The sequence below is a fragment of the Balaenoptera musculus genome, chromosome 9 (genome assembly GCF_009873245.2).
Source record: "Balaenoptera musculus isolate JJ_BM4_2016_0621 chromosome 9, mBalMus1.pri.v3, whole genome shotgun sequence".
NCBI lineage: Eukaryota > Metazoa > Chordata > Mammalia > Artiodactyla > Balaenopteridae > Balaenoptera > Balaenoptera musculus.
The window spans coordinates 46,142,096-46,154,197 of record NC_045793.1 but is presented as its reverse complement, the minus strand read 5'-3'; the positions used below and the strand labels follow the sequence as shown (position 1 = coordinate 46,154,197).

At 33.2% G+C, this 12,102-nt stretch overlaps 1 protein-coding gene across 1 annotated transcript in view; it reads left to right on the top strand.

The window, feature by feature from the left end:
• The window catches only part of ITPRID1 (ITPR interacting domain containing 1), a 120,934-nt gene that overhangs the window by 75,754 nt on the left and 33,078 nt on the right, over positions 1-12,102 (top strand).

The following is a 12,102-nucleotide window of genomic DNA, read 5'->3' as shown; positions in this document are numbered from 1 at the left end:
ATCATATTAATCTCACAGTGGAAACAAGTTGCCTAAATGTAACATTCCAAATCATCTCTTAGACTGGTGTTATATTACCCTAGAAAACAGAGAAGGAAGTCTTTCTACACTACTGGTTCTTACGCTGCCATTCAGCCATCATTGTGATTCAGCATTTCCATGATCCTATAAAAGAGCTAAAAGTAGACAGGGGGTAGTGAAGCAAAATAAAGCAGATGAAGCTCGCGTGTTTCCTAGAAGAAAATATGCAAATTTAAAATTTAATTTTGTGTGGTGTCAAACACATTTTTTTCATTACAAAGTGTATGTATGGGCTTCATTTTGCTAAACGCTGTTTAGAAATTATGCATTAGTAATTATAGGGTCCTGCTGATTACATAAATTGTTATCCTGCTCTTCGAAGTAATTACCACTAACCTGCACTGAGGTTTATAAGACAAAAATAAGCATCTGTTTTCCACCTAATTGAGCGCTTCTCAGTGAAGCTGGAGGTCCCCCTGCCAATAGGAATTGCCTTCCTTGACATTCAATTAAGAGGTCTGCTGATACCATGTAAGTCTCCCCAGTCATTCCAAAAAATGATTTGGGAAGTTAGGCAAAAGCACTAATTTACATTTAATCTCAAATTCATAGAACAAATTAAGATGGGTAAAGGTTAGCCTAATGGAGAAAATCTGAATTATAGTAAAGCAAATGTGATTTTATTACTTTCAAAAATAGTGTTGTTAACCCAAGAAAAAATAGGACTGACAAAAAATAAGTAAAACTAGTTTGATTAATAGGGAAAGGGAAAATTATTACTTTGATTGATATATATGAATGGATCACATATATATGAATTATATATGTACATATTAAATATATACACATATGAATGAATGAATGTTTACACAAAGTTCAAAAGATGACTTCACTCAAAAGATGAAAGCACATGGACTGTTTGACCAATAGGATATGGCAGAAATGATGTTGTGCCACTTTCAAGCTTATCCTTTAACCCACCTGGCTGCTTCCTGTTTCTTGAGATACCTGCTCTTGGAACATTCCTTCTGGGAACCTAGCCCTAGCTCATTCTGTGTGAAAAGTGCAACACATGGGTATCACTCTGGTGGGACAGCCTTGAATGAGCTCACCTGTGAATAAACCATGTTAGTTACCCAGTTCGGTCAAACTTTCAAATGACTCTAGCCCAGATGCCATCAGACTGCAACTGCCTGAGAGAATCCAAGCAACAGCCACATAGCTAAGCTGAATCAATCCACAGAACCATGGAAGTAATAATGAATTGTAGTTTTAAGCCACATATATACATACAAATAGATGAAGGCATGTGGTGAACACTTCAAATGCCTTTAAAACTTAAAGATATTTTAAAGACTGTTTCATCTACTCAAGCACAATACTCTGAATATTAGCAGAAAAAGTGTATTTAAGCATTTCCCTAAATGAATTTGAGCAAAATTTCTTCTTCTGAAAGATGGGGACCCAAGGCCACAAATGCACCATCCTCCCTTTATCACTGAAAAATTATCACTGGAATGACGAGGGAATATAAATATAAGAAGGAAACATATAACAATTCTCATCTCACTGAAAATATTCATTTCTGAGGATTCCAAATGATTCTTTGTAGTCATTCTTTTATTGGTGGGCATTTCTTGGAATAGCCTCTAATTGTGAACTGCTAGATACTGTGGTAATTTTTCTGTGTTTGCTGATATTATAGTGACAGGAAAGGTATGCCTTGACTAATCTGAGAGTTAACTTAGATTCATTTGGAAATTATGACCATAACTTGTTAGTATAGTTCTACAGTGCACTTACAATGCTAAAGGAAGCTCTTAAGACTAATGATAGACAGTGAACTGTGATGTTTATACCATACATAAATGTAATACATATGACACTTTCAGCATGGAGGAAGGGGAGGTTGGTAAACGGATCAATATAGCTCAAAGTTTTTACATCTTACGTGAAATGGTACAATATTAAAGTACACCACGAGGGACTTCCCTGGTGGCACAGTGGTTAAGAATCCACCTGCCAATGCAGGGGACACAGGTTCGATCCCTGGTCCAGGAAGATCCCACATGCCGCAGAGCAACTAAGCCCATGAGCCACAACTACTGAGCCTGCGCTCTAGAGCCCGCGAGCCACAACTACTGAGCGTGCGTGCCACAACTACTGAAGCCTGCGCACCTAGAGCCCGTGCTCTGCAACAAGAGAAGCCCCCGCTCGCCGCAACTAGAGAAAGCCCATGTGTAGCAACGAAGAACCAATGCAGCCAAAAAATAAAAATATAAATAAATAAATAAATAAAATTTAAAAAAAGAAAATAAAGTACACTGTGAAACTTTGAGGATTTAAAGCAACCATTAAAAAATCAATAGATAGCTAGTGGGAATCAGCCACATAGCACAGGGAGATCAGCTCGGTGCTTTGTGACCACCTAGAGGGGTGGGATAAGGAGGGCGGGAGGGACACTCAAGAGGGAGGAGATATGGGGATATATGTATATGTATAAATGATTCACTTCGTTATAAAGCAGAAACTAACACACCATTGTAAAGCAATTATACTCCAATAAAGATGTTAAAAAAAAAAATGGGCAGAAGACCTAAATAGACATTTCTCCAAAGAAGACATACAGATGGCCAAGAGGCACATGAAAAGCTGCTCAACATCACTAATTGTTAGAGAAATGCAAATCAAAACTACAATGAGCTATCACCTCACACCGATTAGGATGGGCATCATTAGAAAATCTACAAACAAATGCTGGAGAGGGTGTGAAGAAAAGGGAACCCTCTTGCACTGTTGGTGGGAATGTAAATCGATACAGCCACTATGGAGAACAGTATGGAGGTTCCTTAAAAAACTGAAAATAGAATTACATATGATCCAGTAATCCCACTACTGGGCATATATCCAGAGAAAACCGTAATTCAAAAAGACACATGCACCCCAATGTTCACTGCAGCGCTATTTACAATAGCCAGGTCATGGAAGCAACCTCAATGCCCATCGACAGACAAACAGATAAAGAAGTTGTGGTACATACATACAATGGAATATTACTCAGCCATAAAAAGGAACGAAACTGGGTCATTTGTAGAGATGTGGATGGATCTAGAGACTGTCATACAGAGTGAAGTAAGTCAGAAAGAGAAAAATAAAAATCAGATATTAATGCATATATGTGGAATCTAGAAAAATAGTACAGATGAACCAGTTTGCAAGGTAGGAATAGATACATAGATGTAGAGAACAAACGTATGGACACCAAGGGGGGAAAGCGGGGGGGGGGGGGGGGGGGCGGTGGTGGGATGAATTGGGAGATAGGGATTGACATGTATACACTGATGTGTATAAAATAGATAACTAATAAGAACCTGCTGTATAAAAAAAAGTAAAAGCAGTCACAGAGGTATAGCAAAAAGCTAATAGAAAAATTAAATTATAATTCAAAAATGTACAATGAAGGCAGTAAGTGACAGATTGAATACTGCAGAAAAATAACTGAATTTAAAAAGTAGGAGACATGTGTGAGAAATTATTTAAGAATCAAGTAGAAAAATGAAGTGGATATAATAAACAAAATGTCAAGAAAGACAGATCCAAGGAGTATATTACATAGTTGTAACAGGTGGTTAGAGTTGGACTCTTCCCGTCTTAGTTTTGACTGAGGTTCTAAAAAAGATATCAGATACAAAGTCAACATGTGACAAATCCATATATGCAACTTTTCTAAGGAAATTGTAGGACTCAGTTCCACAACTCTTGAGCTCATTGTATATTTAAAGAGGGGACAAGTTGCAGAGAGAAAGAAAAGACTGGTGAAGATATTTAATTGGGGAACAGTAATGCCCTGTTGTGTGCCCTTCTACCACTTGGAGGAGGACTGGGGATGCTACTTTGAGACCCAAGCAGTAAGGGGCATTTAAAGGAGACCACTCACAGAGCAATTTCATTATATTTAACAAGGACAGTCACAGTGTGACAGGTACTTCACATGTTCTGGGTACTTCACGTGCATTACACCTTTTAATCCTCAAAATAAACCATTGAGTTAGGCACTATTATTATTTCTAATTATTAGATGAAGAAACTGAAGCACAGAGAGGTTAAGTAACTTTCCATGACCTCACAGATAGTAGAAAGTGGTTCCAGGTTTCAAATTCAGGTCATCTAGCACCAGAGTCTGTACTCTTAAATACTATACCATACAACTTTGAAATGACTCCTCTGCAGTTGGAAGACATGTGGTTGGTGAATGAGAAAAATAATGCAGGCTGTGAAATGGATTGTGACTCCAGGCTGAGAACTGCTCAAGAACAAGTCAAGAGGGCAAGGGAAGAGCTGACCACTGTATTTCATCAATTATAAGATGAACAATTTTTCCTTGAAATCAAGATACATCTTACAATTGATGGCAGGTCATAATTTAATTGGCAGAGGGTTTTTTCCTTTTTTAGTGGTACATAAATAATAGAAATCTTAAAATTAATGGTATTTAATACCATTTGATGGCAATGGGCATAAAGAAAAGGAAATGCCACCTGACCAAACTACAGACTCTGCATTGAATCATATGTACACAGCTATAACAATGTGAATGCTGTTGATTGGTTTTCAGCTTCGAGAATCAACAAATAGGCAAACACAGAGACTTAATTCTGGTCACATAAACATTTTGAAGGTAGAATTATAGCTGTTGGGAAGTGGTAGATGAAAAGTTGGAAGAAAGGTGGAGGAAAGAACAGGGACTTTCATCCAAAAAGAAAACAGATGGCACCCAACCTGGGTGACTGAGAAGTAGTTTCCATAAACATATGAGCAAGCTTAAACCCAGCAATGAATGGTGCCAAATCCTAGGTTTGGAAATATTAGGGAGAAATTACCACTCTTAGGACTGCAGGGGCAGGGGAAGGAGTAGTGGCTGAAACCGGGGGGTGAACAGCTGTACGGAAAGCTGTGGCTTTTTGTAGAGTGAGGCAGCCAAGCTGTGGATGACCCAGCAGGGAGGCAGGTGGGAAAATAAATACTCGAAACTCCCTCTCTCGCTATCCTCCAATCTCCAGTGGCCAAACCCAAGATGATGCCAGAGATCAAGGAAACTCATTGATATGGTCAATAAGGGACACATAGAGTAGAGAAGAAAGAAGACTAGATCTGGAGAGCAAACAGAAAACATTCAGCACAGTACACTAATGTCTTTACCTTAGATAGAAGGTTGGCAAGATAATGATTAAAGCAGATAGACTGCGAAAGTAAGAAATGTTCAGATAGATGACAGATAATAGATAGATAGATGATAGAAATATAAGGACAAAGGAAGTGCAGTAGCAGTGTAAATTAGCTAAATCTTACCTTTTATAAATAAATAAATATTGCAACAAAAATAGTTTTCATTAAGTCTAGGTACATGAAGGAAATGAGAACACCTAAATATCACAGTAAAATGTATGAGATACAATGATAAGGTGGGGAAAGGGGTAATCCACAAATTTCCAGACAGAAAAGTACAGATTACTTACAAGTGAAAACGTTCCAACATGTCATTAGGAACAGTAAATGGCAGATGGGAGTAAACTGATGTACACATAATTTAGAAGTGGGAAAATGTGAACTAATGATTTTATACCCATTCATATTTTTTCTATATGCAAGGGCAGCTTAAAGTCATTCTCAAAGGAAGATTCATGAAGTATTCCCTTCACTACCCTTCTAGGACAATGTCCTGACTGATTAAGATGTTACTCAAAATAATATAGTCCTGGGAATTCCCTGGTAGTCCAGTGGTTAGGACTCCAAGCTGTCACTGCCTAGGTTCAATCCCTGGTCAGGGAACTAAGATCCTGCAAGAAAAAAAAAAAAAAGTACTCTAGAATAATTCAAATAGGGTATGGAAAAAGTGAACTCAAGTAAAAACCAACTAAACATACAAAGTTAATAATTATTGTCAAATTTTTTGAAACAAAATATTACAAAGTAACTTGGGATAAAAATAAAATTTACAATAATAATTTGCTTAAATTCTATACAACAAACTACTGTGAAAGGTTGGAAATAGGATAAAAGAGAAGTAAAGACAAAAACTAATCAGGGTTTATCATATTAAAATCTAATAAAGTATACTTCCAGGTAAAAAAAATTAAAAAGAAGACTTTAAAAATTTAATCAAAATTATAAAGCACATTTAAGATTTAAAAATTATGAATCATTACATACCAAATAATTAACATCTAATATATAAAGGCTGATTTTATGAATTTGTAAAAAGCCTCTAGAAATCAATTAGAACAACAACAAAACCTTATTAGATTAATGAGGAAAGGAAATAGATACAAAGTCCAGGGAAGAAATATACAAGCTCTGTAAAAATGGTAAAACATGATCAATGTCTCCTGTAACTAAAGAAATACAAATGTAAACAATAATGATAACATGTGTTTCACCTACCATATTAGCAAATATTTAAAGATTTATATAATACCCAGTGATAATAAAAATTTAAAACAAACACCCAGTGTTGGTTGGAAGCTAAATTGTCATAATTATTTGGAGTATAATCTGTTGATGTTGCACAATTTTAAATGTATGTAACTTTAGTGCAACTATTATAGTTCTGAAACTTGACCTACCAATAGACTCAAATGTACACACAAGGATTTTTTACTATAAAAATGTTTATAATAACAAGCAACTAGAGGCAGCCTAAGTGCCAAAAATATGTTTGCTTCAAATAATTATTGTACATTCTGATGTTAAAATCTATTCATCTATTCTGACATTAAAATCTATTTTTTTAAATGAGGCAGCTATTTATATGTTGATACAGAAAGGTCTCTATGAGATATACAGCTGCTAAAGGAGGGGAAAAAAGATACGTGCAAAAGAGTCTATGTACATACCTCTTTGTGTTGAAAGAGTATATTTCTATTGAGGAAGGAAAGTATGTGCAGGATGCTTCTGAAAGAATGTATAAGGGACTGTTAATGGCAGTACCTTAACAGAAGGGAAACTCACATGTTTTTAATTAATTGGCATCTTTTATTATGTTACCATGTGTATATGTTATTTTCATAACACTACTTAGCAAAAGAAACTCTGTGATACTATAGGAAATTGACACAATGAAAATGGGAGATTTTGTTTTAATAAAAGTTATATATGTTAAGGTGTACAATGTGATAATTTGATGTACATATACACAGTGAAATAATTACTATGATGATGACTACTCAAGCTAATTAACATGTCATCTCTTCACATAGTTAACTTTTTGTGTGTGTGTAATGAATGAACCCAAAATCTCTCTTAGCAAATTTCTAATATTCAATACAGTATTACCAACTATAGTCATCATGCAGTACCTTAGATCTCTAGACTTACTCATCCTGAATAACTGCAACTTTGTACCCTTTGACCAACATCTCCACTCAAATTGGGAGATTTTATTATTCCTCTCATCTTTTATAGGTCAAGCATGAAATAATAAAATATGATAGAAAAGATATTAATATTATAATTGATAATATGCCTTTAATAGAAGACTATTGAAATAAGTATTCTTTGCTGGTTTTCTTGGAATATTTATTAAAATATCTAACAAACTGTATGCAAAGATTATTTCATTTATATCTTATACACACACACACACTCACACATAATGTATAGGCCACTTTGCCATTGATATAAATGCAGTAATGTTTGAATTCAATAAAAAAAATATAAGAGACACTTTCCTCCTCCAAACAAAGCAAAATACCAAATCCAAAACTTGGGGACTGAGTCCTCCATCTTATAGAAAAGTGCAGAAAATGCAAAGTTAACACTATAAATTCAGATCATTTGAATAATGATGGAGAACATTTCATATAAAACTGGAGAATTGGAACAGAGGCACTGATCTGAGGCAAATTCATAGCTTTAATTGCTTTCACAATCAAATAAGTAAAAACTAAAATTAAGCACATGTCTCAAGAAATAATCATAAAAACAATAAAGTAAACATAATTAGAAGATAGAGATTAATAGACAAGTAGAAATGAATAATGTGGGAAGCAGAAAACAAGTGATTTGATAAGTAAAATCCAAGTACTAGTTTTCATTTTGGGGGGAAAAAATGAAAAACAAAAAAGAAAAAGACAACACTGTCAAAAAATAAAAGAGAAAAATGCATACAGACAGAATTAAGTAATCAAAATAAAATTAGAGGAAAGATACATGGTCACTGATACAAAAAATAAATTGTGTAATATGCAAACCCATTTTTAAATTATGAAGAAACACCAGTACTACTAGTGGGATTAAAACCAGAGATAATTAACATGGATGATATTTTAGAAAAATAAATATTTATATCAGTAAATTATATATTGGTATTATTTACCTATATTTATGTATGCATATATATAAAATTAACAAAAAATATAGGTAAGTAAATTAACACCATAGAGGGAGAAACAAGCAAAAATTAAGTTTATCAAAAACTGCCTCTGAGAGTGGCATGGACTTATATATACTACCAAATGTAAAATAGATAGCTAGTGGTAAGAAGCTGCATAGCACAGGGAGATCAGCTCGGTGCTTTGTGACCACCTAGAGGGGTGGGATAAGGAGGGTGGGAGGGAGACGCAAGAGGGAGGAGATATGGGGATATATGTATATGTATAGCTGATTCACTTTGTTATAAAGCAGAAACTAACACACCATTGTAAAGCAATTATACTCAAATAAAGATGTTTAAAAAAAAAAAAAAAAACTGCCTCTGAGAGTAGCAGTGACCAACAACGACCAAAAAAAAAAAATTATGTGACCAGATTCTTTCAATGTTTTGAGAAGCAATTGCTTTTTCTATATAAATTTTTCAGATAATGTAAGCATTTATCAATCTTTCCAGTTCCATACAGGTTTTTAAAAACCTGATATCAAAATGTTACTAAAATGGTTCACAAAATTGATAAATTTCACTTATGAATATAGACGCAAAATATTTTAATTAAATAATGGTGACTTAAATAAAGTAAAATATAAAAGAATACTAATCCTTGGATAACTCACTTTTATTCCAAGATTTCCATGTTTCAACAATTGAAAAATATAATTGATATAATTTATCATTGACTACCATGATAAATTATGAAAGGAAATAAATGATACATTGACTTGATAGATTATGAAAAAGATGTATATGTTTATGAAACATTTCACTCTATCAACAGAAACTTCAGATAAATGACATTTAAGATAGACAACTGAATGCAAAAAAAAAGCAAGTTACAAAAGGGCTAGAAGTAAATATAGATGAATATTTATATCATTTGAAATAATGATTTTAAAAGCTTTACTTAAAATACAACAAATTAACAGATTTTTTTCTACCTAAAATTGAAAACCTACATGTGAAAACAACCATAAAGAATGAAAAGGTAAATGACAAACTGGAAGTATATTTTCATCATAAAGAAGAGAGGATTATGATTTTTTAACTACATAAAATTTATTGCATATCAAACATCTAACAAGAGCAATAGTGTTTTCCCATAAATTTAAAGATGGACCATCATCAGTAAAATCACTTAAAACATATCCATTAGCAGTTCAAAAAACATTTAATAATCTCAAAATATGCAGAAAAGAAAATAACAAAATGCAAAAGTAATTAATGGTTAAATATCAAAACAAAGAAATAAAAACTCTTTGCAATGGAAGGGAAGTTTCTTAATCTAAGGGCATCTATCAAATCTTGACAGCAAATATCAATCCTAGCAAAGAAACCTTAAAGTAATTCCATTAGCCAGGAACAAAACCTGCTAACATCGCTTTTATTCAACATTGAACTAAAAGTCAAAGCAGAATGACAACACCATGAAAGTATGAAGTGTATAAACTTAAAAACTGTTCACCTTTGCAGGCAAGGTGACTGTCTACATAGAAATCTCAAGAGAATTGATAGACATATTAGTAGAATAATAAGGTTTAGCAAGCTTGTTGAATTCTAGAGCAAAGTGCAAAAATCAGTATTATTTCCATGCATCAGCAATAACCAAACGAAGACATTAACAGAAAAAAAAAAAGGATTTCTTTCAGAATTTCAACAAAAACAATAAACCTATAAAAGTACCTCGGAATATATCTAAATGAAGACTCAGTATATTTATTGAAAATTAAATTTTCACCAATTAATCTAGAAGTGCAACACAACTTCAGTAAAAATTCTGATAGGAAAATAGAAAAAAGGCAAATGACTAAACAAAAATGGACAAAACATATAAATATACAATTCACAGAAAAGTTGGCCAATAAAGAAGAAAAAATGCTTCATCCCATTATAATCAGAAGGAGGTAAATTTAAATAAGATACTATTTTAAACCCAAAATATTGGCAAAATTTTTATATTTTGATACTACTAAATGCCAGTAAGCCTATAGAGAAAGGGGAGAACTCTTACACTACTGGTGAGATTATGAATTGGTACAACCATTTTGTAAAGCAGTTTCAAAGCAGTTTAGCAAAATCTAGTAAAGTTTAAGATACACAGACTCTTTGATTCGGCCATTCCATGTTTAGTATATGCCCTAGAGAGATATTCACATATATGCAGAAGAATGGAGGTATAAGAATATTTTTTTTGCAACACTGAAATAATGAAAAACTTAAAACAACCTAAGGGCAATCAAATCAATAACAGAAACGTTAAAGATATTATAATATAGTCATACACTAGAATAATACACAACAGTGATAATAAACAAGTTAATTTATCCACTTGGGAAAATATCACAAATATTAGCAACATTTGCTCTGTATTAATGCATATTAAAGTAAAAGCAAAAAAATATGCAAGGAAAAATGTAAACACCAAATTCAGGATCCCGGTTTACTGGGAAGGAAGGAAAGGACTGAGGAAATGGTATCAGGACAAGATAAACTGAGGGCTTCTACTGTATCTGTGGTGTTTCCTTTAAAAAAAAAAAACTGAAGTAACTATGGCTAAATGTTGCGCTTTAACAGAGCTGGTGGAAGGTTTCAAGGGAATAGGTATTTGTTGTTTTATTTTTCTATACCCTCTAGTGTTTGAAATATTTCCCAATGTGAGAAAATTGAACAAAAACCAAAGGCATCAGTAGGAATTTTACTCAACAAAATAATGTAAATGAAGCAAATTTCAACCTCAGTAGTAATCTAAGAAATATAAATTTAAGTTACACTAAAATAGACAAATGAGTTACTAAATTGATGGAGGGTTAAGAAATCATATAATCTAATGTTGTCAAGGATACACATTGTTTTCCAAAGGCAATATAACAACATGTATCAGAAATATTGCAAATGGTTTACCTTCTGAGCTGTGCGCACCCTCTAGAAAGTTATCCTAAAACAGTTATAAAAGAGGTGTGAAAAATAAAATAAAAACAATCAAAGAAATTAAATTTAAAAAAAATCAGTACTAGCCTAGATATCCAACATAAAAGATTGTTTAAATAAATAATGCTGCATATCATGCAGTGATTAATGAGAACACAACTGGTATTTTACGCCACAGTGGTTAAAGACTTAGAGTTAGGAGATAAAAACAAGTCAAAATAAAACTCATGTTCCTACAGAAAAATATCTGAATTTGCTTATATAAAATTACATATTTAATCTATATAATACACATAAAAATTACATATGAGATAAACTACAGGTAATAGTTTGGTGACCATCTCATGGTGATGAGTTTCAGGTAATATTTTGTCTTTCCCCTTCTTACATTTTATACAATACAAATGAAAATGTTTGAAACAAGTTTCTAACCCTTAGCGCTCCAACAACAACAAAAATCAATCCTTTGATCAATCAAGAGGGAGAGATCACAGTATTAACAATGGCAATCTCCAGATGATAGAATTACATGTGGTTTTTCCTCCTTTTGCTTATCTGTATTTTCTAATTTGTCTACACAGAATCATCATTCAATGAAAATAATCCTAAATGTTAATTTTTACACTTTGAATATATTTGGGGACTTAGAGAACTTTGAAGAGATAACTTTTATATCCTATCTCCTGGTTGGTCTTCTTCCTAGAGAGTTTAGTTACCACTAAACTAGA